The sequence below is a fragment of the Anomaloglossus baeobatrachus genome, chromosome 5 (assembly GCF_048569485.1).
Source record: "Anomaloglossus baeobatrachus isolate aAnoBae1 chromosome 5, aAnoBae1.hap1, whole genome shotgun sequence".
In the NCBI taxonomy this organism is placed as follows: domain Eukaryota; kingdom Metazoa; phylum Chordata; class Amphibia; order Anura; family Aromobatidae; genus Anomaloglossus; species Anomaloglossus baeobatrachus.
In genome coordinates this window covers 571,014,542-571,040,007 of record NC_134357.1, presented here as the reverse complement: position 1 = coordinate 571,040,007, position 25,466 = coordinate 571,014,542, and the positions used below count along the sequence as shown (strand labels likewise).

General features: G+C 47.9%; 1 pseudogene; it reads right to left on the bottom strand.

Moving 5' to 3' along the window:
* Window positions 1-424: 424 nt before the first annotated feature.
* LOC142313066 (uncharacterized) lies at window positions 425-19,254 on the bottom strand (annotated as a pseudogene).
* Window positions 19,255-25,466: the final 6,212 nt, after the last annotated feature.

The following is a 25,466-nucleotide window of genomic DNA, read 5'->3' as shown; positions in this document are numbered from 1 at the left end:
TACACAAAGCTGCATAGGAACCCACTCCATGTTGTGGAAAAGGAATCCAAGACTGCACTATGTATTTCATGTATAAATAGGCCACCTCCCCCCCTAAATAAGACAAGAACATACGTTTCGCTCTGTTACCAAATTGCCATGTAAAAATAGTCAGCTTCCTCAGGGGGATACTAGGACTGTCTGTGGTGAGGGGCTATATATACTATCCATGATCTAATTAGTAGACACAGCCGTGCAAATGGCGTCTGCGCATCTCACTACCGCACTCATATCCGGCCGCGTGTATGGCGTATGCGTGGACCGCCGAGAGGAAACACAATCTGGCTGGAGATCCCAGGCTCTACGGAGCATGCGCGGCTTCCAGGACTTGTCACCTTTGAAACTGTGCGTGCGCCCACGCCCAATAATTCCCACATTCTGGCCATCAAAATGGATTATTACTTGTATGAGTTCTCAAATGTGCAGCAAGATATAATTTCTTGGAAAAACCTTTCCCACATTCTGAACATGAATATGACTTCTCCCCTGTGTGAATTCTCAGATGTACAGTAAGAGATTCTTTCTTGTTAAAACATTTTCCACATTCTGGACATGAAAATGGTTTCTCCCCTGTGTGAATTCTTTGATGTACAGTAAAACTTGCTTTCCGGGTAAAACATTTCCCACATTCTGAACAAGAGAACGGTCACTCCCCTGTGTGAATTTTCTTATGTGCAACAAGTCCTGTTTTGTAGGGAAATTTTTTCTCACATTGTGGACATGAAAATTGTTTCTCCCCTGTGTGAATTTTATGATGCGCAGTAAGTTTTTTTCCTGTTAAAACATTTCCCACATTCTGAACAAAATATGGCTTCTCGCCTGCGTGAATTTTCTTATGTGCAACAAAACATTGTTTGCTGTTAAAACATTTTCCACATTCTGGACATGAAAATGGTTTCTCCCCTGTGTGAATTCTCTGATGTACAATAAAACTTGCTTTCTTGTTAAAACATTTCCCACATTCTGGACATGAAAATGGCTTCTCACCTGTGTGAATTTTCTTATGTGCAACAAGAGATGTTTTGTAGGTAAAATTCATACCACATTCTGGACATGAAAATGGTTTCTCCCCTGTGTGAATTTTATGATGCGCTGTAAGAGTTCCTTTCCTGTTGAAACATTTTCCGCATAATGAACATGAAAATGTTTTCTCCTCTGTGTGGATTATCTGATGGTTAACAAGTTGTGATTTAATGCTATAAGAGTTTCCACATTCTGAACATGAAAATGGCTTCTCCCCTGTGTGAGTGCTTTTATGTTTAACTAGATCTCTTTTGTTAATAAAAGATTTCCTATACTCTGGGCATGAAAATGGCTTCTCCCCTGTGTGAGTTCTTTTATGCTTATAGATTCACTATAAGAACAGCGGCAGCTCACTCCATCGTATGCACAAAATATCTTTATTCTGCAGTAGCAGACAACTTCAGGAGCAAAGGGGAGAGAGAGGGGAGTGCAGGGAATGGAGAGCGGACGACAGCCTGTTTCGCGCTGAGTAGCGCTTTGTCGAGTCTGGACTCGACAAAGCGCTACTCAGCGCGAAACATGCTGTCGTCCACTCTCCGTTCCCCGCACTCCCCTCTCTCTCCCCTTTGCTCCTGAAGTTGTCTGCTACCGCAGAATAAAGATATTTTGTGCATACGATGGAGTGAGCTGCCGCTGTTCTTATAGTGAATCTATGGACATTGTCTTGTGTTGCCGCTGAGCACCACCCCACCAGGCACTTTACATTCAGGTGCATACGAGATCCAGGAACATCTGATTCCACGTAACTGTGAGTACGGCTCCACTGTCCGGCAATTCCTGCTCTGCAGTGCCCGATTCTGCTCTTACTACTTTTATGTTTATCAAGATTTCCTTTGTTAGTAAAACATTTCACACATTCTGAACATGAAAATGGCTTCTCACCTGTGTGAATTCTCTGATGTACTATAAGACTTCCCTTTTTGGTAAAACATTTCCCACATTCTGAACATGAAAATGGTTTCTCATCTGTGTGAGTTTTGCTATGGCTAAGAAAATTTGTTTTGGAAGTAAAGCATTTATCACATTCTGGACATGAAAATGGCTTTTCCCCTGTGTTAGTTCTCCAATGTACAGTAAGATTTGATTTATGTTTAAAACATTTCCCACATTCTGAACATGAATTTTATTTTTCCTCTGTATGAACTTTTTGATGTTCAGCACCCCTTTTTTTATTTTTATTTTGCTTAACAGTCTTTAATAAATCAGAAGATAGGTCCTGTTGATGAGGAATAGATGATAGATTTTTCTTGGGAAGGGCTGATGGGAGATCTGGAATGATGTCATAATCTTCATATATATATATGGCGTGATATCATTATTAGCTGCTTCAAAATTTGTAGATGTCAGATATCCCTCTGATGCACAGTCATCTGACAAGAATAAAAAAAACATTTTTTTTTTTAGAAGTGCTGCATTTTGAAACAAATTAATTTTAATACAATTTACTAGTTGAAGAAGACAGTGGTACATACTGCAGCCATCAATGCAAGGACTAAGAAATATTAACCTCTTAACAAACACTCATACTCCTTTCACCGCGGCCATTAAGGGGCCTTAATCTTCAGCATTGTAAAAAAGTGGCACCAAGGATTATGTTTATAGTACCCCCAGAGAGTGAAAATCCCGCAAGTGACAGCTGTGTATGACATGACAGCTGACACTCTTTGGCATCAGCTCTAAACAGTTTTTGAAATGATCGAAGCCAATTAACCTGTCAGATGACACTGTTAATTGCGACAGCAGTATCTACATGGTTAAAACACTTAGTTTACCATTATCACTTCCTTCCAGTGATCATAATTGCAGGTGATTATAGTTGCCAACTTACATCACACCCAAAGGACATCTGATAACCCCAGGGTGTGCTGACCTGTAAACTATATATGCTTAGTCTAAAACAGGGGTGGGGAACCTCCGGCCCGCGGGCCGCATGCGGCCCGCCATGACCTTTAGTGCGGCCCCCGGGCAGATTCCCGGGGGCGCAGTACTCCGGCCACCGCCGTGGTTTTACCGGCCGCCGGCCCTTTAAATCTCCACATGTGCTGCTTGAATGCACCAATGAGCTCTTTCGCTGGCAGGTGTCAGCGTGCTCAGAACTCGACTCTGTGGGTGGGTTTAGCACTCTGCGTGCGCTTCCGTCCCACAGCATTGTGACGCCCCCCTCACCGCCCCTTCCCTGGTACAGCGTGCCCCATCAGTGAAGTGTGCCGCCCGCTCCCCTGCGCCTCCCGCTCACCGGTGCAGCGTGCCCCATCAGTGGAGTGTGCAGCTCTCAGTATGTGTACCGCACGCTCCCCTGCGCCTCCCGCTCACCGGTGTAGCATCGTGCCCCATCAGTGGAGTGTGCAGCTCCCAGTATGTGTACCGTCCGCTCCCCTGCGCCTCCCGCTCACCGGTGTAGCATCGTGCCCCATCAGTGGAGTGTGCAGCTCCCAGTATGTGTACCGCCCGCTCCCCTGCGCCTCCCGCTCACCGGTGTAGCATCGTGCCCCATCAGTGGAGTGTGCAGCTCCCAGTGCTGTCTTCTTTCCAATGCTGTGTACCCCCTAGTGATGTCTGTGCCCCCCAGTCTCCTAGTGATGTCTGCGTGCCCCCCACTTAGTGATGTCTGCGTTCCCCCCACTTAGTGATGTCTGTGTGCCCCCCACTTAGTGATGTCTGTGTGCCCCCCACTTAGTGATGTCTGTGTGCGCCCCACTTAGTGATGTCTGTGTGCCCCCCACTTAGTGATGTCTGCGTGTCCCCCACTTAGTGATGTCTGCGTGTCCCCCACTTAGTGATGTCTGTGTGCCCCCACTTAGTGATGTCTGCGTGCCCCCCACTTAGTGATGTCTGCGTTCCCCCCACTTAGTGATGTCTGTGTGCCCCCCACTTAGTGATGTCTGTGTGCCCCCCACTTAGTGATGTCTGTGTGCCCCCCACTTAGTGATGTCTGCGTGTCCCCCACTTAGTGATGTCTGCATGTCCCCCACTTAGTGCTGTCTGTGTGCCCCCCCACTTAGTGCTGTCTGTGTGCCCCCCCACTTAGTGATGTTCGTGCTCTCTGTGCTGCCCTAGTGATGTGTGTGCCAGCCCAGTGCCGTCTGTGCCCCACAGCAATGCTTACGCCTCCCTGTGACCTAGTTATGTCTGTTCCCCAGCCCCTCTTGTCATGTATATGCCCCCAGCATCTCCTGTCATGGATATGCCCCAGCATCTCCTGTTATGTGTATGCCCCAACCCCTCCTGTGATATATACATCACATTGGAGATGCTAGGAGGCATATACATCACACGCTGGGGTATATACATCACATTGGAGATGTTGGGGCTGTACATATCACAGGAGCGTCTGGGCGCATATACCTCACAGGAGGGGCTGGGCGCATATACCTCACAGGAGGGGCTGGGGGCATATACCTCACAGGAGCGTCTGGGCGCATATACCTAACAGGAGCGTCTGGGCACATATACCTCACAGGAGGGGCTGGGCGCATATACCTCACAGGAGGGGCTGAAAGCATATACATCATAGAAGGGGGCTGGGGGCATATACATGTGTGATGTAGGTGTCTCCTGTGATGTATATACAGCAGTCCCAGCGTCTCCTGTGTGATGTATATCCCAACAGCCCCTTCAGTCATGTATGTGTCTCCTGTGATTTATATACACCAGCCCCTGTGTCTGTTGTGTGATGTATGTAGTCTACCAATATTATTATCACAAAGAGTTGCCTGCGCTCCAGACCGAGACAAACCTGGAAAAGAGAGAAGCAACATAAGTATCACCGAACATCACAGCCGCACCAAAGAGAAGCCGCTCCAGTCATTACAGTAAGGGTGAGTTAATAAACTGTTTGACCAAATATAGTTGGTTCATTTTCACATTGATAATTTTGTGCGGCCCCCGAAGGTTGGCAGAAATTTCCAAATGGCCCCCGGCAGAAAAAAGGTTCCCCACCCCTGGTCTAAAAGGTAGATTCTAAGAGGTTGTCAGTGAGAAACTGACAGGTCTAAGGGTACCTTCACACTTAGCGATGCAGCAGCGATCCGACCAGCGATCTGACCTGGTCAGGATCGCTGCTGCATCGCTACATGGTCGCTGGTGAGCTGTCAAACAGGCAGATCTCACCAGCGACCAGTGAACAGCCCCCAGCCAGCAGCGACGTGCAAGCGACGCTGCGCTTGCACGGAGCCGCCGTCTGGAAGCTGCGGAGACTGGTAACTAAGGAAAACATCGGGTATGGTTACCCGATGTTTACATTAGTTACCAGCGCACACCGCTTAGCTGTGTGTGCAGGGAGCAGGGAGCCGCGCACACTGAGCGCTGGCTCCTTGCTCTCCTAGCTACAGTACACATCGGGTTAATTAACCCGATGTGTAATGCAGCTACATGTGCAGAGAGCAGGGAGCCGCGCACACTGCTTAGCGCTGGCTCCTTGCTCTCCTAGCTGCTGTACACATCGGGTTAATTAACCCGATGTGTACAGCAGCTACATGTGCAGAGAGCCGGAGCCGGCAGCACAGGCAGCGTGAGAGCTGCAGAGGCTGGTAACTAAGGTAAATATCGGGTAACCACCTTGGTTACCCGATGTTTATCTTGGTTACAAGCTTACCTCAGCTGTCAGACGCCGGCTCCTGCTCCCTGCTCGCTTCATTTGTCGCTCTCTCGCTGTCACACACAGCGATCTGTGTGTCACAGTGGGAGAGCACCTTTGAAGAAAACGAACCAGGGCTGTGTGTAACGAGCAGCGATCTTGCAGCAGGGGCCAGATCACTGCTCAGTGTCACACACAGCGAGATCGCTAATGAGGTCACTGCTGCGTCACAAAAAGCGTGACTCAGTAGCGATCTCGGCAGTGAGCTCGCTGTGTGTGAAGCACCCCTAAGGCACTGCAGTGCAGAAGACCAAACATCAAAGTAAAATATATTCAGGTACCACCGTGGGATTAAGTGACAAAAGTAAAAGTTAAATAATTTTATATGTAAGTGCATAAAAAACAAAAAAACTCGTTTTGCCACTAGAATGCAGCTTTTGTGTTAAAACAAAAAAAACCGTACACATAATTAATATTGCCACGTCTAGGATGACCCGAGTTATAGAACAGTCACATTATTTATTCTGTATGGCAAACACTGTTAAAAAAATAAAATATATATTTTAAAATAAAAAAAAAATAAAAAATGTAGCTTTCTTTTCAGTTCAACACATAAAAGAATGTAATAAAAAGCAATCAAAAAGTCATATTCAAAAAACAAACAACAAACCAAGGTAGAACTGAAAACTCCAAACCGTCCTGCAAAAAAATGACCTATTCAACAAAAAAAAAAAAAAAAAAGAAATTACAGCTCTCAAAATATGGTGATATGAGAACAAATTATGTATTGTAAATCATTGTTTTTAGTGTGGAAAAGTAGTAAATATGCAGTGGGGAAAAAAGTATTTAGTCAGCCACCAATTGTGGAAGTTCTTTCACTTAAAAATATGAGGTCGGCCTGTAATTATCATCATAGGTGACCACAACTATGAGCGACAAAGTGAGAAGACCAAACCAGAAAATCACTGTGTCTGATTTGGAAAGATTTTGTTTGCAAATTATGGTGGAAAATAAGTATTTAGTCACCTAAAAACACGCAAGATTTCTGGCTCTCACAGACCTGTAACGTCTTCCATAAGAGGCTCCTCTGTCCTTCACTCATTACCTGTAGTAATGGCACCTGTTTGAACTTGTTATCAGAATAAAAGACATCTGTCCACAACCTTAAACAGTCACACTCCTAACTCTACTATGGTGAAGACCAAAGTGCTGTCGAAGGACACCAGAAACAAAATTGTAGCCCTGCACCAGGCTGGTAAGAATGAATCTGCAATAGACAAGCAGCTTGGTGTGATGAAATCAACTGTGGGAGCAATAATATCAACAATTTAAGTCATACAAGACCACTGAATCTTCCTCGATCTGGGGCTCCATGCAAGATCTCAAGATATCACCCTGTGGGGTCATAATGATCAAAAAACGGTGAGCAAAAATCCCAGAACCACATGGGGAGACCTAGTGAATGACCTGCATAGAGCTGGAACCACCGTAACAAAGGCTACCATCTGTAACACATTACACCACCATGGACTCAGAATCTGCGGCGCCAGACGTGTTCCCCTGCTTAAGCCAGTACATCTCTGGGCGTGTCTGAAGTTTGCTAGAGACAATTTGGATTATCCAGAAGAGTATTGGGAGAATGTCATATGGACTGATGAAACCAAAGTAGAACTGTTTGGTAGAAACACAACTGGTCGTGTTTGGAGGAGACAGAATGCTGAGTTGCATCCAAAGAACACCAAACCTACTGTGAAGCATGGAGGTGGCAACATCATGCTTTGGGGCTGTTTCTTGGCAAAGGAACCAGAACAACTAATCCGTGTACATGAAAGAATGAATGGGGCCATGTATCGTGAGATTTTGAGTGCAAACCTCCTTCCATCAGCAAGGGCATTGAAGATGAAACATGGCAGGGTCTTTCAGCATGATAATGTTCCCAAGCACACTGCCAGGGCAATGAGGGAGTGGCTTCGTAAGAAGCATATGAAGGTCCTTGCCTAGCATAGCCAGTCTCCAGATCTCAACCCCATTGAAAACCTTTGGGGGGGGGTTGAAAGTCCATGTTGCCCAGCGACAGGCCCAAAACAACACTGCTCTAGAGGAGATCTGCATGGAGGATTGGGCCAATATACCACCAACAGTGTGTGCCAACCTTGTGAAGACTTACAGAAAACGTTTGACCTCTGTCATTTCCAACAAAGGATATAGAACAAAATATTGAGATGATCTTTTGTTATTGACCAAATACTTATTTTCCACCATAATTTGCAAATAAAATCTTGCCAAATCAGACGCAGTGATTTTCTGGATTTGTTTTCTCATTTTGTCTCCATAGTTGTGGTCACCTATGATGTCAATTACAGGCCGACCTCATCTATTTAAGTGGGAGAACTTGCACAATTGGGGGCTGACAATACTTTTTCCCCCACTGTACATTCGCTATAATCGCATGGACCGCAAGAATAATCCAACCTTGTCACATACAAAAATATATTTATATTAAAACATTAACTGAATTGCTGGTTTTTGGTCATTATGCGCCTGAAATATCTAAATAAAAAGTGATAACAAAAAACGTTATGGACCCCAAAATGGTACCAACAAATTTCCTCAAAAAAAGCCCTCACACAGCTCTGTTCACCAAAAAAAATAAAAAAAGTTAGAGCTCTCACAACAAACAAGCATTTTATTTTAAATAAAATGATTGATTGCTCTCAGTGAGAGAAACAAAATTAAAATTTTGTAGTTGTGATACCTTTTAATGGCTAACTAAAATAAAAATAAAATATGATGTTATAAAGCAAGCTTTCGAGACATCTCAGGTCTCTTCCTCAGGCATGGTATGACAAAATATCTGAAGAAACACAAATATATACACAAAACAGGGCAGAGCGATGCATAGTAAAAGGACATTTAAATAAACAAACACTGAGCTTGGAAAGTGAATCCTTAATTAGCTTTGATTAGTGGTGTGAGTTTTATTGTCCCAATATCCATGTGGGATCAGAGGTCTGGTGAGTCTCTGGAGCTGACCTCTCAGATTTTATAATGAGTCATAAATCCTTCTGAGAGATTGAGTCCTGTGTCCACGAGATTATGGGCGGTGCTGTGATTTTCATCAGCCCATAATCTCGTGCCCGCGCTTTCCCCTCTGCCTCCACCATTCTACGCATGCCCTTGCCAGATGACCGAACGTCACCTCTTTCCCATCTAGCCCTGGAGCAAGAAATAGATGGGTGGAGCGGAGCAGGACACCACCAATCATCTGGTCATCTGGCCAGGGCATGCGCAGAACGGTGGAGGCAGAGGGGAAAGCGCGGGCACGAGATTATGGGCGGGAGCTTGCTGATGAAAATCAAAGCACCGCCGATAATCTCGTGCCTGTGTGGCGCCCCTGACCTGGTCAGGCACCACTGAGTACTGCACCCATACTGGGGACAGTACAAAACAGGTAATCCAGAAGGCTGACCGAGGTGTGACTACACAGGCGCATAGTGATCAGGTCTCACACATGTACCTATGAGAGGACCCCTGGGGATCCCAGGAGGGGGAAAAGCCTTCACCTCCACTGGAATAGTGGAGGGGGCCAAAAGCCTCCATCTCCTCTCAAGGGGTGTGGTAAGAGAGCCTGGTTGCTAGGTGGCGTAGGCAAGAACAGGAGAGGAGGAGCAGTGAGCCGGTTCAGTGCAGAGTCCAGGGAGCTCCGAGGAGAGCTGACCCCTACCCCTGGGGCTGTTGCAGTCTGACAGCGTCCGCGCAGTGGCTACCGACGGGGGAGAACGGTCACCTAGGAGTGCTACCCGAAACCCATCTCCAGCTAGAGAGAGAGCACAGAGTGGGAAGTAAGGAGACTGCTAGGGAGAACCAGGCCCAAACGGGCGGCAGATCCCGGAGCGGGGATAGATCCACCTTTCCTTGCTAAACCTGCCGGTGTGGGGCCCTCAAAGCCCACACCACAACACCTAAAAGCCGCAGCCACGTAGCCACAGTTAGGGCCCATAGTTCACAGGAGGCAAGCAGCTGGAGTGATCTGGCCCAGGCAACAAGCAAACGGCAAACGAAGGGGAGAGAGGCTTCAGCAACTTCCCTGGGTGACCCCCATAGGGACTAAAAGTCGGGGTTACCCCAAACCACCAAGGGCTAAGGAAGGCGAGTTGGTAGTCACCATCAGAAGTCAGCCTGAAGGATACCTGGTTCCCGCCTGGTTCATCCCAGCTACGCCCGGGTTACTCACCCTGCCACCTGAAGTGAGTAAAACCCCTGAAAGACATCCTGCGTGTGTGGAGTTATTCTGCGCCTTGTGGTACTACGCACCTACACAGGGCCCTGGGGCTTGCCTCACTCTCAGGAGGCTATTCCAACTAACTGCACTCACCATCAGCCCCAGGCGTCCCTCAACCTGCAGTGGCGGTCCCCACTGACCGCAATACTGAGAGTGGCGTCACGACAAATAGAAGATTCCCTACCTGTGACGAGATCCAGCCGAGTGGAGTCCCTGAAGGTAATGCACCGACACTACACCTGTGGGGCTTCACATCTGGCGTCACGAACAGGATAAGGACTAGACCTGTTCAGACAGGTGACCATGTGCCTGGGCGGTCCGCTTGAAAAATTGGAAGCGCCGCCATATTGCCACCATGAAAAGCGCGCTGAAAAACAACAGCAGCCCGCGCTGGGAGAAGTTACCGCCCACGAAGAGGTGTGGCTACCCAGAGATCCCCTGCAGAGTTCTGACCTCGCTTGTGAAGAGAGCGGAAGCGTCCAGAGACGGCGGAACGGAAAAGAAGCCAGCAGCTTGTTGCTAGAGAAAATGGCGTCTGAATGCAGAGACCCAGAGCCGGGCTCCGCTGCCTGGTGGTGCCGGGAGCTCGCCGAGTTCTGCGATCAACTGGAGGCCAGGGTCGGAAGGCTGATCAGAGAGGGACGGACGGAGTTTCTGTGGATGACCGCGGCGGTTCAGGCCTATGAGGGGAGAGCCGCGCGCCGAGTGCCAGACCGGGCGGTGACGACTCAGACCCCGATGCTGCCACCGATGGGTGAGTCCAGTGATGCCCCTGCCAGCGCGAGTGCCCCGACCCCTGCTGCCACGCCCGCAGTCCCTGAGGAGGTGTCCGGCGCGGCGACGCTGAAGCAGGCCGCAGCCACGCCAGGTGCAGCCCGCCAAGCTCAGGCCGCCGCAGCGATGCCCTGCTCGGCCCACCAAGACCCGGTCCCTGCAGCAACGCCCAGTCCGGCCCGCAAAGAACCGGCTGCCACCGCGACCCTCATCCACGCCGCAGGTGTGACGCTGACCCAGGCCGCCGCCATGCTAGGCCCGGCCCGCCGAGACCCCACCGCAGCAGCAACGCTCGTCCGCGCCGCAAGTGAGGTGCTGAACCAGGCCGCAGCCCCGCCAGGTGCGGCCCGCCAAGCTCCGATCGCTGCAGCGACGCCCAGCCCAGCCTGCACCGATCCCATCGCAGCTGCGACGCCGATCCAAGCTGCGCCAGAAACGCCCATCCAGGCCGCCGCCATGCCAGGCGCGGCCCGCCAAGATAAGATTGCATCACCATTTTCCCCGGCCTGCAAGGCCAGAGCAGACACCGCTCCCCAGTCCAAGGAGGTCCCTGCTAGGAAGCCCACGCTGGGGGAGGACCCTGCATACTGGCAGCTGAAAGCTGACATGGAGGCCAAGTTCCCACAGGAGATGGTGGATCAGTACATGCTCCCTCCGCACACCCCCAAGAGGATTCCGACAACTCCTGCAGCAACCACGCCAAAGAGTCCCCCGCCTGGGCCTGCTGAAGAAAGTCCATCCCCAGCACTGCCACCAAAGGAGTGCTTAGAAGAACTAAGGGGGAGGGGAGGCCAGGAAGCTGAGAAGCTGACTCAGGAGCCACCAGCAGTGGATCCATGCCCAGAGCCGGAGATGTTGCCATATTCCCGCTGGGATGAAGAAGACCTGACACCGTCTGCGGAAGAAGATTTGCCTAAGAGCCTCACCTGGGAGCTGGTAAGCTGTACCTCGCAGAATCCAGTCCGCAAGACACGGCGCCGTAGCAGAACCCAGTCTTTCCCTGCACCGCCATCCCCAGAGCAGAGAGAAGTCACGGCCCGAGACCTAGAAGAAAAACGGTTCCTGAGAAGAGCCAAAGCACAGGTCAGAGGACCCCTTTGTAGAGGAGTTGTGGAAGACTTTAACTTGAAGAGCGGATATGGCTTTATAGTGGCACCAGGTATGAAAGAGGGCATTTTTGTCAATAGAAGAGACGTCAGAGCCCATCTGCCCAGAGGACATCCAGGAAGAAACCTGAGGATGGGAGACTCCGTACAATTTACCATGCATCAAGGAGAAAGGGGCTGGTATGCGCTAGATGTAGCACCATGTCCTAAAGAAGAAGAAAGGAAAGACAGCGATAAAGAAAGAAAAGACAAAGGACCTACTGACGAGACTACCACAGATGAAGAAAAAGGTCAAGGAAGCAACAGGTGCCGCAGCCCTACAGGCCCAAGCCCTGGTGAGGAGGAATCTGCATAAAGTTCATGTAAAGTAAAGCAAGTTACCAGTTTGAAAAAGTTTGTTTTGCAACGTTTTACAAGTTTAAGAATGTGCCCACATAAACTCATGTGAGAAATGAACCTTAAGGCTATGAACTGGCTATAGCCACAAACTCTCGCAGTGTAAATAGTTACACCAGAGGGCACCACCGCCACCAGAGTCAGCCTGTTTAGGGGCTTGGCTCGTCTGCAACCAGGGAGCACGTCCGTATATAGGGCCTTGGCTTACCTGCAACCAGAGAGCATGCCTGTTTATGGGGCCTGGCTCTCCACCACAAAGAGGGTACCTGGTCAGCACCAACTGTGAAAGCCGCCTCTACATCCTGCCAGAAGTGGCTGAAGGCGCGGATCCACCAGGCCAGGTATGCCCTGAAGACCACCAGCCCATGAAAGCCGCCTCTACATCCTGCCAGAAGTGGCTGAAGGCGCGGCCAACGTGAAAGGGTTTGGGTGGGTTAACGGACTTGTGGGTGGAGGGTGGTGATGTATGGTACCTGGTGGTTTTAAAATGTTTTACCATGTTTTAATGTTTTATGCATTTTAAAATGTTGTCTTGCAGCCCGAGGACGTGCTGGTGATAACTAAGGGGGAATGTGGCGCCCCTGACCTGGTCAGGCACCACTGAGTACTGCACCCATACTGGGGACAGTACAAAACAGGTAATCCAGAAGGCTGACCGAGGTGTGACTACACAGGCGCATAGTGATCAGGTCTCACACATGTACCTATGAGAGGACCCCTGGGGATCCCAGGAGGGGGAAAAGCCTTCACCTCCACTGGAATAGTGGAGGGGGCCAAAAGCCTCCATCTCCTCTCAAGGGGTGTGGTAAGAGAGCCTGGTTGCTAGGTGGCGTAGGCAAGAACAGGAGAGGAGGAGCAGTGAGCCGGTTCAGTGCAGAGTCCAGGGAGCTCCGAGGAGAGCTGACCCCTACCCCTGGGGCTGTTGCAGTCTGACAGCGTCCGCGCAGTGGCTACCGACGGGGGAGAACGGTCACCTAGGAGTGCTACCCGAAACCCATCTCCAGCTAGAGAGAGAGCACAGAGTGGGAAGTAAGGAGACTGCTAGGGAGAACCAGGCCCAAACGGGCGGCAGATCCCGGAGCGGGGATAGATCCACCTTTCCTTGCTAAACCTGCCGGTGTGGGGCCCTCAAAGCCCACACCACAACACCTAAAAGCCGCAGCCTCGTAGCCACAGTTAGGGCCCATAGTTCACAGGAGGCAAGCAGCTGGAGTGATCTGGCCCAGGCAACAAGCAAACGGCAAACGAAGGGGAGAGAGGCTTCAGCAACTTCCCTGGGTGACCCCCATAGGGACTAAAAGTCGGGGTTACCCCAAACCACCAAGGGCTAAGGAAGGCGAGTTGGTAGTCACCATCAGAAGTCAGCCTGAAGGATACCTGGTTCCCGCCTGGTTCATCCCAGCTACGCCCGGGTTACTCACCCTGCCACCTGAAGTGAGTAAAACCCCTGAAAGACATCCTGCGTGTGTGGAGTTATTCTGCGCCTTGTGGTACTACGCACCTACACAGGGCCCTGGGGCTTGCCTCACTCTCAGGAGGCTATTCCAACTAACTGCACTCACCATCAGCCCCAGGCGTCCCTCAACCTGCAGTGGCGGTCCCCACTGACCGCAATACTGAGAGTGGCGTCACGACAAATAGAAGATTCCCTACCTGTGACGAGATCCAGCCGAGTGGAGTCCCTGAAGGTAATGCACCGACACTACACCTGTGGGGCTTCACACCTGCGCAACGTCACCAGCGGTCCCACTGTGCACAGTCCCGCTACAGTGGCACGGCGCATGAGCGAGACCTCGGACGCACTGGGCGGCGTCCTGAGGTATGTAAATGAGCGTTGGGGACGGCCTAAAGCGGCAGGAGGGACAGTAACGGACAACATACAGCCTGCCCCCGTGGTAGAATTAACAAGATTTTCAAACTGAAAGGTACCAGTTTATAAACTATTTATTTTGATCTAAAAGGGGGCAGAACAACTATAGGAACTTTGCTAGAATGCAGCCCAGGAGCTGCAGAAGGGGAAACTTTTAGGTTTAGGGCAGAATTTCTGCTGACAGGTTCCCTTTAATCGCTTATACCCCACAAACTATGGTGTAAAAATAAAAACTGTTCCTGTACTGCGATCTTTTTGTTCATTCTACTTCCCAAAAGTTACAATAAAGTTTAGTCCACATTTATCCTGCGTTGTCCGCTGGGCAATTAAGTTGGGGTTTCTGTGTCAATTCCTAAAAATACAATTCAAACAAACTCCCCATTGGAACCACTTACTATAACGAGATATAATTAACCAACAACCACCTATACATGGTATATTTATCAACCCACATATAATATATGTGTAATTTATCACAATAATAAGGAAAATTCAACCCAATGTACAGGATAGGACTGTGGGCAAATCGCACAATTAGCTAAACATCAAAAGGAAGAAAACGCGATCAAAACGCCCATAAGTAACATGCAATTATTTTTTATTTGTTATTTTGAGTCATGAAAAACATGCAAAGGGTGAAGCAATTGGTGCAGGAAAGAAAAGACCCCTAAGGTCTCGGATCCCTCCGTATGAAAAATCCAAATCCGCGGTCTGTGGAGTCCCTCCCGCTGATATCCTGCATCAGGCTTTCCTTGCAACCATGTAAGTTAAAGAAATCATTGTTCCTAATCATTTATGCTGAACTATCACGTATGTGTATTTAAATCTGTTCAGCAGCAGAATTGCTGGTTGCATCTAAGTGAAAGTTAGTATGAATATAGAGTGACACCTAGTGGACCATATGTGTACTCTTACTGTGTTGCCACTAATTTGATAATTTGGATTTTTCATACGGAGGGATCTGAGACCTTAGGGGTCTATTCTTTCCTGCACCAATTGCTTCACCCTTTGCATGTTTTTCATGACTCAAAATAACAAATAAAAAATAATTGCATATTAATTATGGGCGTTTTGATCGCGTTTTCTTCCATTTGATGTTTACTATAACGAGGCAGATGGAATCACTTTGGACTCTGTTTCAGCGGTATGCGATCATTTTAGGTGTCCTTTTAGCGCATGAGTATGGTCGGCCACATACAGTACAGACCAAAAGTTTGGACACACCTTCTCATCTCTAGAACAACTGTTAAGAGGAGACCTTGTGCAGCAGGCCTTCATGGTAAAATAGCTGCTAGGAAACCACTGCTAAGGACAGGCAACAAGCAGAAGAGACTTGTTTGGGCTAAAGAACACAAGGAATGGACATTAGACCAGTGGAAATCTGTGCTTTGGTCTGATGAGTCCAAATTTGAGATCTTTGGATCCAACCACCGTGTCTTGTAGAAAAGGTGAACGGATGGACTCTACATGGCTGGTTCCCATTGTGAAGCATGGAGGAGGAGGTGTGATGGTGTAGGGGTGCTTTGCTGGTGACACTGTTGGGGATTTATTCAAAATTGAAGGCTTACTGAACCAGCATGGCTACCACAGCATCTTGCAGCATCGTGCTATTCCATCCGGTTTGCGTTTAGATGGACCATCATTTGTTTTTCAACAGGACAATGACCCCAAACACACCTCCAGGCTGTGTAAGGGCTATTTGACTAAGAAGGAGAGTGATGGGGAGCTACGCCAGATGACCTGGTCTCCACAGTCACCAGACCTGAACCCAATTGAGATGGTTTGGGGTGAGCTGGACCACAGAGTGAAGGCAAAAGGTCCAACAAATGCTACGCATCTCTGGGAACTCCTTCAAGACTGTTGGAAGACCATTTCCGGTGACTACCTCTTGAAGCTCATCAAGAGAATGCCAAGAGTGTGCAAAGTAGTAATCAAAGCAAAAGGTGGCTACTTTGAAGAACCTAGAATATAAGACATATTTTCAGTTGTTTCACACTTTAAGTATTTCATTCCACATGTTTTAATTCATAGTTTTGATGCCTTCAATGTGAATCTACAATTTTCAGAGTCCTGAAAATAGAGAAAACTCTTTGAATGAGGTGTGTCCAAACTTTTGGTCTGTACTGTATATGTGCATGCGCAAAAAGATAGATATCACCGGAACATAAGTCAAATGGAGTCCAAAGTGTCTCCATCTACCTCATTACAGCGAGTGGGTTTTCGTCTGAATCACATTTTTGTGGGATATATGGAGGAAACCCCGTCGTAATGCTCAGCATTGAACACAATAACATGATCCCAGTTAGTGATCAAATAAATAAAAAACAAAAAGCCAGCACCAAATGTGCACTACAGCACTAAACATTCCAAACTGTACTTATTATAAAAAAAATTTTGAGATTTTTGGCAAAAAATTGCAATTTCTTGAGCTGCTTCGCCACGTCACGGCAAATCTCATTTGAAGCAGTCCTACACTAAAATATTTTTATAAAATGTGCCATACGGCCTCACATATGAATAGTAGAACTGCTCTTAGCAGCACTCACCTGGTCTATTTCAATCCCGTACCCATGACTGAGTCATGGCTGTGGGCGAGACAGGTCCAAGCAAATGCTGCATGAAGTAAATAGCCTGTGGACAAAGCCTGATGACTTAATGTGAACAGTCACCAACCGCCAAAATCCAGACAGATGGAATACATCCCAAATTGGGGTGCATAGCAAGGTGGAGGTCAACCACCGACCAATTCAATGAAGAAAAAACAAAAAGCCAGCACCAAATGTGCACTACAGCACTAAACATTCCAAACTGTACTTATTATAAAAAAAATTTTGAGATTTTTGGCAAAAAATTGCAATTTCTTGAGCTGCTTCGCCACGTCACGGCAAATCTCATTTGAAGCAGTCCTACACTAAAATATTTTTATAAAATGTGCCATACGGCCTCACATATGAATAGTAGAACTGCTCTTAGCAGCACTCACCTGGTCTATTTCAATCCCGTACCCATGACTGAGTCATGGCTGTGGGCGAGACAGGTCCAAGCAAATGCTGCATGAAGTAAATAGCCTGTGGACAAAGCCTGATGACTTAATGTGAACAGTCACCAACCGCCAAAATCCAGACAGATGGAATACATCCCAAATTGGGGTGCATAGCAAGGTGGAGGTCAACCACCGACCAATTCAATGAAGAAAAAACAAAAAGCCAGCACCAAATGTGCACTACAGCACTAAACATTCCAAACTGTACTTATTATAAAAAAAAATTTGAGATTTTTGGCAAAAAATTGCAATTTCTTGAGCTGCTGTGATCAAATAAATGTTATGTTCCACAAAATGATACCAATAAAAACCCTAACTTATACCACACAAAACCAGACCATGTTCAGGTCCGTCATTGGAAATATAGAGGTTCCTACATTAATGGTAGAACAAAGACTCTAGAAAAGCGAATGCTCCCACCCCCCCAAATAAAATACAGTGAACTCTGCATTCCCAAGTCCAAACGTCCCCCACACCTCCTCCTTAAGAGCCTACCTGTGCCTAAGCTGGAGTAAGCAGTGACATGTTTGGCATTACGATAGTGGGGAGAGCCTAACAAACAATTTAATGGATCTGTTTAACCAGAAGTACCAGCTGGGCACACTATATGGAGGCACTACAATATATGGAGGCACAATGTATGGTGGCGTAACAATTTATAAACTGGCATATGTGCAATTCTCCAGAAAAACAGCATTGTGAAGATGTTAGAAAATAGTCAGTGCAGCCATAGATTAATTCATTGAGAGGTGCAATTTCTACAATCGGGTCACTTTTGGGGGTTTCTGCTGTTCTGGCACCTTAGGGGTTCCACAAATGTCACCTGCCAACTATTGTAGCAAAATCTGCTCCAAAAGGCAACCAGTGCTTCTTCCTACTCAGCCCTGATGTAGAGATGCACAGTGGTTTGTGATGACATTTAGAGCATCACCGCATTCGGAAGAAAATATGCAATAAATTGTGGTGTCCAAATTCACCTGTTAACCCTTTTGTAACTGACAAATTTGCAGCTAATAAAAAATACCTTTTAACTCTAAAAATGTTCTATTTCTATGCATATTGGGACAGGAGCAGAAACTCACGGGAGGCGAGGAGGGACAAAGCGACAGCATTTGGTATCTTTATTCAAGAATTGGGGTTGGTAGACGTTTGGAGGATAAGGAATTTAGGGGTGACCTGTTTTTCCTGTCACTCAGCGACCCATGGTACGCTTTCCCGTATAGACCTGGCCTTGGGAAATGAAATGATGGATTCTGGAATTTCAAATGTTGAATATTTGGCTAGAGTAATATCGGCTGATAGTCCAATACTGGTATCTATTTAAAAACGGGGAGTAGGGGAGAGGCTAACAAGAGAATGAAAGCTACATCCGGTTTGGGTAAAAAGTATTGACATGGACGGTATAGCCAGTGAGATTCTGGAATATTTTGCCCTTAATAGAGGTAGTGTAGATCCATTGGTAGTTTGCGACGCCATGAAGGCTTACCTAAGAGGTCTTTTATTTAGAGACGTTTACCGGTGTAAGTCCACCATGTGTTGGCTTTGGGCAGCTAAGTAATAACCACCAAGGGTTAGGTAAAGCCAGTCCCCCTTCGTCCTCTGTAAATAATTTCATCCGTGGGTGCTTCTTTCCACAGATTAAGCCTCGGAAAATGGAGCTTATTTTATAGAACCTGTTCTGCGGTAGCCACACCGGGGCATTATGGAGCACATATACTGTAGCAGCTGGGGCATTAGTATCATTTTAATTAAATTGACTATCCCCATCACCATAAGGTATAGTTTAGACCAGGCAAGGAATTTTTGTTTGAACGTAAGTAAAAGGGGGGTGAGATTAAGACTCTCCTACTCAGTCAGTTTAGTGGAAATCATAATTCCCAGATATTTGAAATCTGACACCACCTGCACCGGAGCACAAGTCATCACCGTATTGGATGGTGCTTTCTCCAGAGGTATCAATACCGATTTGTCGCAATTTATAGTAAGTCCTGATATCTTTCCAAAACTAAGTATGACCCGCATTACTTCTTCCAAGGAACCCCCTGCATCTCCTAAAAACAATAATAGGTTATCCACATACAAGGCCACTTTCTCCTCCACACTCCCGTATCGGTATCCCACTATATCCGGATCCCGCCGCATCATCGCCGCTAGTGGTTCGATAACAATAGCAAACAACAGGGGGGACAATGGGCACCGCTGACTTGTGCCCCAGTAGAGAAAATCTGTCTGACGTGCTGCCATTTGCCCTAATTCTTGTCTTAGGAGCAGAGTACAGCAGCTGCACCCACCTAATATACACTTCCCCAAACCCCATCGACCGCATAAATACCCCTACTCTACACTGTCAAAGGCTTTGGCAGCATCTAAGGAAAGAATCACCCGCTGCCCCATATTTTCAGATGGTATCTGCATATTTAGGTACAGTGTCCTGAGGTTGGTTGCCATGGATTTGTTGAGCATAAACCCTGCTTGATCCAGATGTATTAGAGATGGCACGTTATGTTTTTACAATTTTTTTAATTTATTTTTGTTCACGGCAAGAAACAGGTATCTTCCCCATGCCAAAAAGCTTAGTGATTGGCTGTACTGCAGCCTTTCAACAAACTTTATTCAGCATCTAAACTCGGACACTAGTCTGTGTTCGAGCCCCAGATAGTAGGTATCCTGTATGAACCCTCAACTTTACAGTTCAGGTTCGCTCATCCCTATTTGTTAATACTTCTAGTGCTTCACAGGGATTAAAGGCCCTGTCACACACAGAGATAAATCTGCGGCAGATCTGTGGTTGCAGTGAAATTGTGGACAATCAGTGCCAGGTTTGTGGCTGTGTACAAATGGAACAATAAGTCCATGATTTCACTGCAACCACAGATCTGACAAAGATTTATCTTTGTGTGTGACGGGGCCTTAAAACAAAGTGGAAATAATAAATGAAAAATAAGTTATTTTCCAAAAAAATGCTACTTTAGTCCCAAATTTTTCACTTTTACTAAAGCAACAGAAGAAAACGGACCACACAATTTTCTGTGCAATTCCTCCTGAGTAGTGATGGGTGGAATCTCAGATCACTGGGATCAGTGGCTCTAACTGGATTTAAAAACAAACAAACAAAAAAAAATTCCGTCCAAGAACTGAAATCTGGCTGGACTCGGGTCCTCATATAAGTCTATGGGGACCAGAATCCCACGCTTAAAAATAGCGGTAGAAGGGATAGGGGGATTGGAGCAAGAGGCTATACTTACCGAGGCTCCGACACAGCTGTAACTGCTTCCAAGCCGCTCATTCTACTTCTGGGGCCGCTCATTATCCTCATAAATATTTACTGTTTTCCACGCCCATCGGCAGTCCTGGCGTCTAATTGGTTGAAGTCAGACGTGCCCCCAGGCTGAGTGACAGCGTGTCTGGCTTCTTGCAATCACAGAACTTGTCTGCGGGTCTATATCATGGTGTAAACATAAATAAACAAATAGTTGTAAGGTCCCCCATCTATTGAAACCAGCACGGATAAAGCATAAGGCTATTTTGATACCCATGATAAAGTCCGACAGTTGGGGCTGGTATTCTCAGGTTGGGAAGACCCATGCTTATTGAGTCTCCACCTAGCCTAAAAATAGCAGCCTGCAGCTGCCCAGGATTGTAGCATTAATCAGATGTGACAATCACGAACTTTACCTGGCTCATCGCAATCACCCTGGTGCGGTGGCAATCGGGGTATTAAGGGATTAATAACAGCCCACAGCTGCCACTAAGCCCTATATTAGTAATGGGGAGGGTCTATGAGACCGGAAGAAGAATGTGCGGCCTGCAAGCAGTTATACCAGCACTCAGGTTTGTTTCAAGTCACACGGATCCGGACTTTTACAGACCAGGTCCACCCATCACTATTCAGAAGGAAAATGTAGACTTTGCTGAAATGTTGCAGAACAGAACAACAGAACCCTCCCAATTTACAAACTGCACCCCTCAAAGCGTTTATCTAAGGGTGCAGTGATCATATTCACACCACAGGTGTGCAACAAAATTTTATACTATTGAACTATGAAGAAAAAATAATTACCATAATTTTCAGATTATAAGACGCACTTTTTCTCCCAAAAATTTGGGAGGAAAATGAGGGGTGTCTGTCTGTGCGGCTTTCTTGGGAAGCAGAATAAACAAATCAACAGCAGAACAAGAATTTGTTTTATTTTTTATGCCATTCGTAGTGCGGTTTAGTGGTTAGATGGCTTTATTCTTCAAGTTAGGGGAATTAGAGAGATACCAGACTTATCAAGTTTAAGTTTCGCTACTGTTACAGAATAAATAAAAACCTCTTTATTTTTACAAAAAAGTTTTCCATCACTATATTGTTAAAGCTATCATTTTTCTATATATCTGCTGACAATGTCATTTGAGGACTTGATTTTTTGCGGGATGAGTTGAAGTTTTCATTGATATTTTCAGGCACATCATTTTTGATCGCTTTTTATTCAGATTTTTCGGAGACAGGATGAACAAAAGCCAACAGTTCAGGCATTTTTTATGCGACTTCGTGTTTTGGATAAGTGATAAGACGGCTTCTATCCTCGGATCAGTACTATTTTAGCGATACCACATTTATGGGGGATTTGTTTATGTTTTGCCTCCTTCACACAATAAAAACAATTTTATAGTAAAAAAAATGATTTGTTTTGGTTTATTTTTTGAGGGATGAGATAACCTTTTTAGGGATACCATAATTGTATATATATTTGATCATGTTGTGCTCCTCTATGAGGCTACAACTTTTATTAGTCTGATCGCTGGTATAATATACTACTGTCACGCTCCCCGGTGCCGCTTGCCACTCATCGCTCCGGCACCCGGTCCTCCTGCCCGCGGCTGCTCCTCTCACTCCACCTTCTCTGCGTCCTCCGTGCCTCCCGTCCGCCGGCTCCGGCGTCCCCCTGCGATCCAGGACACTCTGTCTGGCTCCCCTGCATCTCCTTCACAGCGTTCTGTACTGGCCTCCAGCACCCGAGCCTCGCGCATGCGCATTAGGGCGTGCACGCTCACTCACCTTGTCTTAAAGGGCCAGCGTCCCGGGAACAGGATATAACAAGATACAGGTACAGGGTATATAAGACTTCCCTTTTCTGGTGGGCGTTGCCTGATCAACGTGTTCCCATAGCTAGGTGCTCAGGTCCCCTTGTGCTTTGTCTCTCCATTAACACTGTCTCGTCCACAGAGTCCGTCTGCTGGTCCTGACTACCGGTTCTCCAGGAAGTGTCCCGGTGACCGTCTGCTGAGAATCCCGCCATCTTCCGTCAGCCTATACCCGTCACCAATCCCCGACTCTGCCTGGTACATCCGCCTGCACGTCTCACTGGATCTGGATCCCGTCTGCTGTTCCTACCCGGCACCTGAACCCGGTTCCAGCCTTCCGTCCTGCCCACGGTGCCTTTGGACTTAGAGACATTCCCTGCAGATCCCTGAAGGACTCGTACCCCTAGTGTTCCGGCTACCGTGCATCACGGCCCTCTGGCGGGGTGACTGGACAGTCCCTGTATAGGGGTTAGCTCCGGGTTGCCTCACTGGAGGAGTCCGGTGCACGGCCCATGGAATCCACCACCAGGACGTTACAACTACAATGCACATAAATTGCAATACATTACACCTGTCAGTGCAACACTGGCAGAAATGCTATTAGATCATGCTCCTGGCATGGTCTAACAGAACACAGTAGCTGATAGATTAGGAGGTGATTATTTGACCTCCTGTTGTCATGGCAATCATTGGGCCTCAATGAGACATAGTGAGGGTGCCTATAAGGTAGGAGAGGGAGCCCCCTCTCTCTCCTAACTTGCTAAATGCTGCATTCAATATGGATCATGGTATTTAGAGGGATAAACAGTCGAGGCGGTGCGGGCACCAGATCTGGCTGTTACAGCAGGAGCTCAGCTATCTCTTAAACCGAGCTCTCAGCGGTGATCGTGCTGGCCCCTATCCTGTGCCCACATATTCGCTGGGATGTACAATTGTGTCCATTTGTGGCACCGTACTGTAATATGAGATATAATGTGTCGGAAAGGAGTTAGAGTAAACCCATTGGCAGGAAAATACAGTCCAATCTGCAGACACCATATTATAGAGCTGAGTAGACTGATGTATAGCATTATAAAAAGAAAGGGTGTAAATACTTATGCAACGACATGAGTTTAGATCTTTTTCCACTCAAAAACATTTCAGATTGTTTCTCAGCTGAATTGTACAGATTATGGGTGACATTAAAGGTGGAAAAAGGTCTGAAATTATTCTTCTTGGTAGGATTATTGTTACATGACAAAACCTGGTATTTTATCACAGGTGTGAAGACTTTTTAGATGCACTGTATTGTACTTTTTCAATGTTCATTCCATATCTACATAAGAAAGGATACTCATTCCACTATAAACTGCACATTGCCCATGTGACACCCCAGTGGTCCGGGAGCAACGGTGGCATTGCCCTCCTCACAAGGGGTGATGCTATACCTTGAAGCAAATAAGGGGTCTGCCAGGTTAGGTACACCAACATTCAACACTTCCTACCTCCTGGCCAGTAGGGGGAGCTCAAGAACCCATTTTGAGGGGAGCTTCCATATGCATTCTGGCCTGAAGGAGGGGTTACACACACACACACACACACACACACACACAGGAAGAGAAAGTGAGACACTTGAGACCAAGAAAGGAGAGGAGTAAGATGGTTGCTGGAAGAGACCTGTGACATATAGCTCTCTCAGGAGCAGTAATAAGCAGGACACCGGGTTCCTAGGCTGTGTGGGTGCTAAAGCCCAATCATTGAAGCCCGAAGGGCAGGAGATTGCAAGTCCCCTGGCCCAAAAGGAACACCCAAAAGGTTAAGTGTCGCGAGCGGAGGAGGGGACGCTGCACTCTCCCACTGCTCGGGTCCGGCTGCTGCTGCTGCGGCTGCTGCTCGGTGGTGGCTCGAGCAGTGAGCCGGATCCCGGGGACTCGAGCGGCATTCCTCGCCCGTGAGTGAAAAGGGGGGATTGATTGTGGGGATTTGATATTGTCTGTGACGCCACCCACGGTTGTGGTGAGATTGGTGACACCACCGCTGCTCTGGACGGGGATCCCGGGAGCAATGACAGGGAGCAGCCTTGATGTTAGTTCTCCCCTCCGTGGGTAGGGGGTTTGGTTGTCCCGGGGCCCGGTGATGGGGTAGGGATGGTTGGCAGGCGGGTTACGGGGCCTGGTGAGGTGCAGGGTCACGGGGGCAGCGCTGTGCCGCACGGCACGGTGGTACTCACTCAGCCAATGATGAGGACACAGTTCTCGGTAAAACACACGGCTGGATGGACGGGTCCCACAGACGGCTGCGGTGTTTCTCCTCCCGGCAGGTTGATGGTGACTGCCTTTCCCTGCACCTGTGTAAAGTGTGTACGGTTCCAATGGGTTCCCACCGGTAACCCGCTCCCCCAGCTTGGATATGGGCTGAAGGAGCCCCTTTTGCCCGCAGGCTCTGGCCCTGGGAACTTTAGCCTTGGCGGTGACTGTGTTTCCCTCTAACGGTTGGACGGTTGCCTTCTGTCGGGACTTGGCTGCTGGGAAACCCAGGAGGTTCCCTTCGCTAATGGATTTGGCAAATTCACGGCGACTCCTAGCCTTGCCGGGGTCCTTAAGCCCCTGCCGGATGGTGCTGGCTTCTCTTTGCGTACCGGTCCGGTACCGCCGGGCCACCGCCCATCCACGGCCCTTACGGCTAGCTCCAATAGGCCTCTCCTGCAGACGGTCACCACCGTCTGCCAACCTTGCTGATCCGTCCGGGCCACACACCCGGACCAACTTCAGGCTTCTCAACTGCTACTTCCCTCCTTCCACTTTCACTTCAAAACTCTATCTGCCTGCTTTTCCCGCCTCCAGGACTGTGAACTCCAACTGCCTGGCCCACCCCCTGGTGTGGACATCAGCCCCTGGAGGAAGGCAACAAGGGTTTCTGTCTGACTTAGGTGTGCCTGACCGGGAGTGCGGGGTGTGTTGGTGTAGTTACCTGTGGCCCCTGGCTTGTCCAGGGCGCCACATTCCCCCTTAGTAAAATGCAGACCGTCCGCGGGCTGCCCGTCCATCACCGGTTTTATTTTCACAAACTGAAAAAGATAAATGGTAAACATAGATTATAAGTATATTAACTTCTTCCCACATCGGGAGGTACTCTTACTTAAAACGTTGCAAAACGGTTACGGCTTCCGCTCTCTCCCACCCAAGCAACCTCGCCCTGATGCTGCCCCTAAGCAAACAGGCAGCACCCCTTGACCCCAGTCCAGCACAAGTTGCCCGAGCGGGTTCTGTCCTTTTCAGGGGACCCACGTCCATGGGGAGCCCCTGAAACCC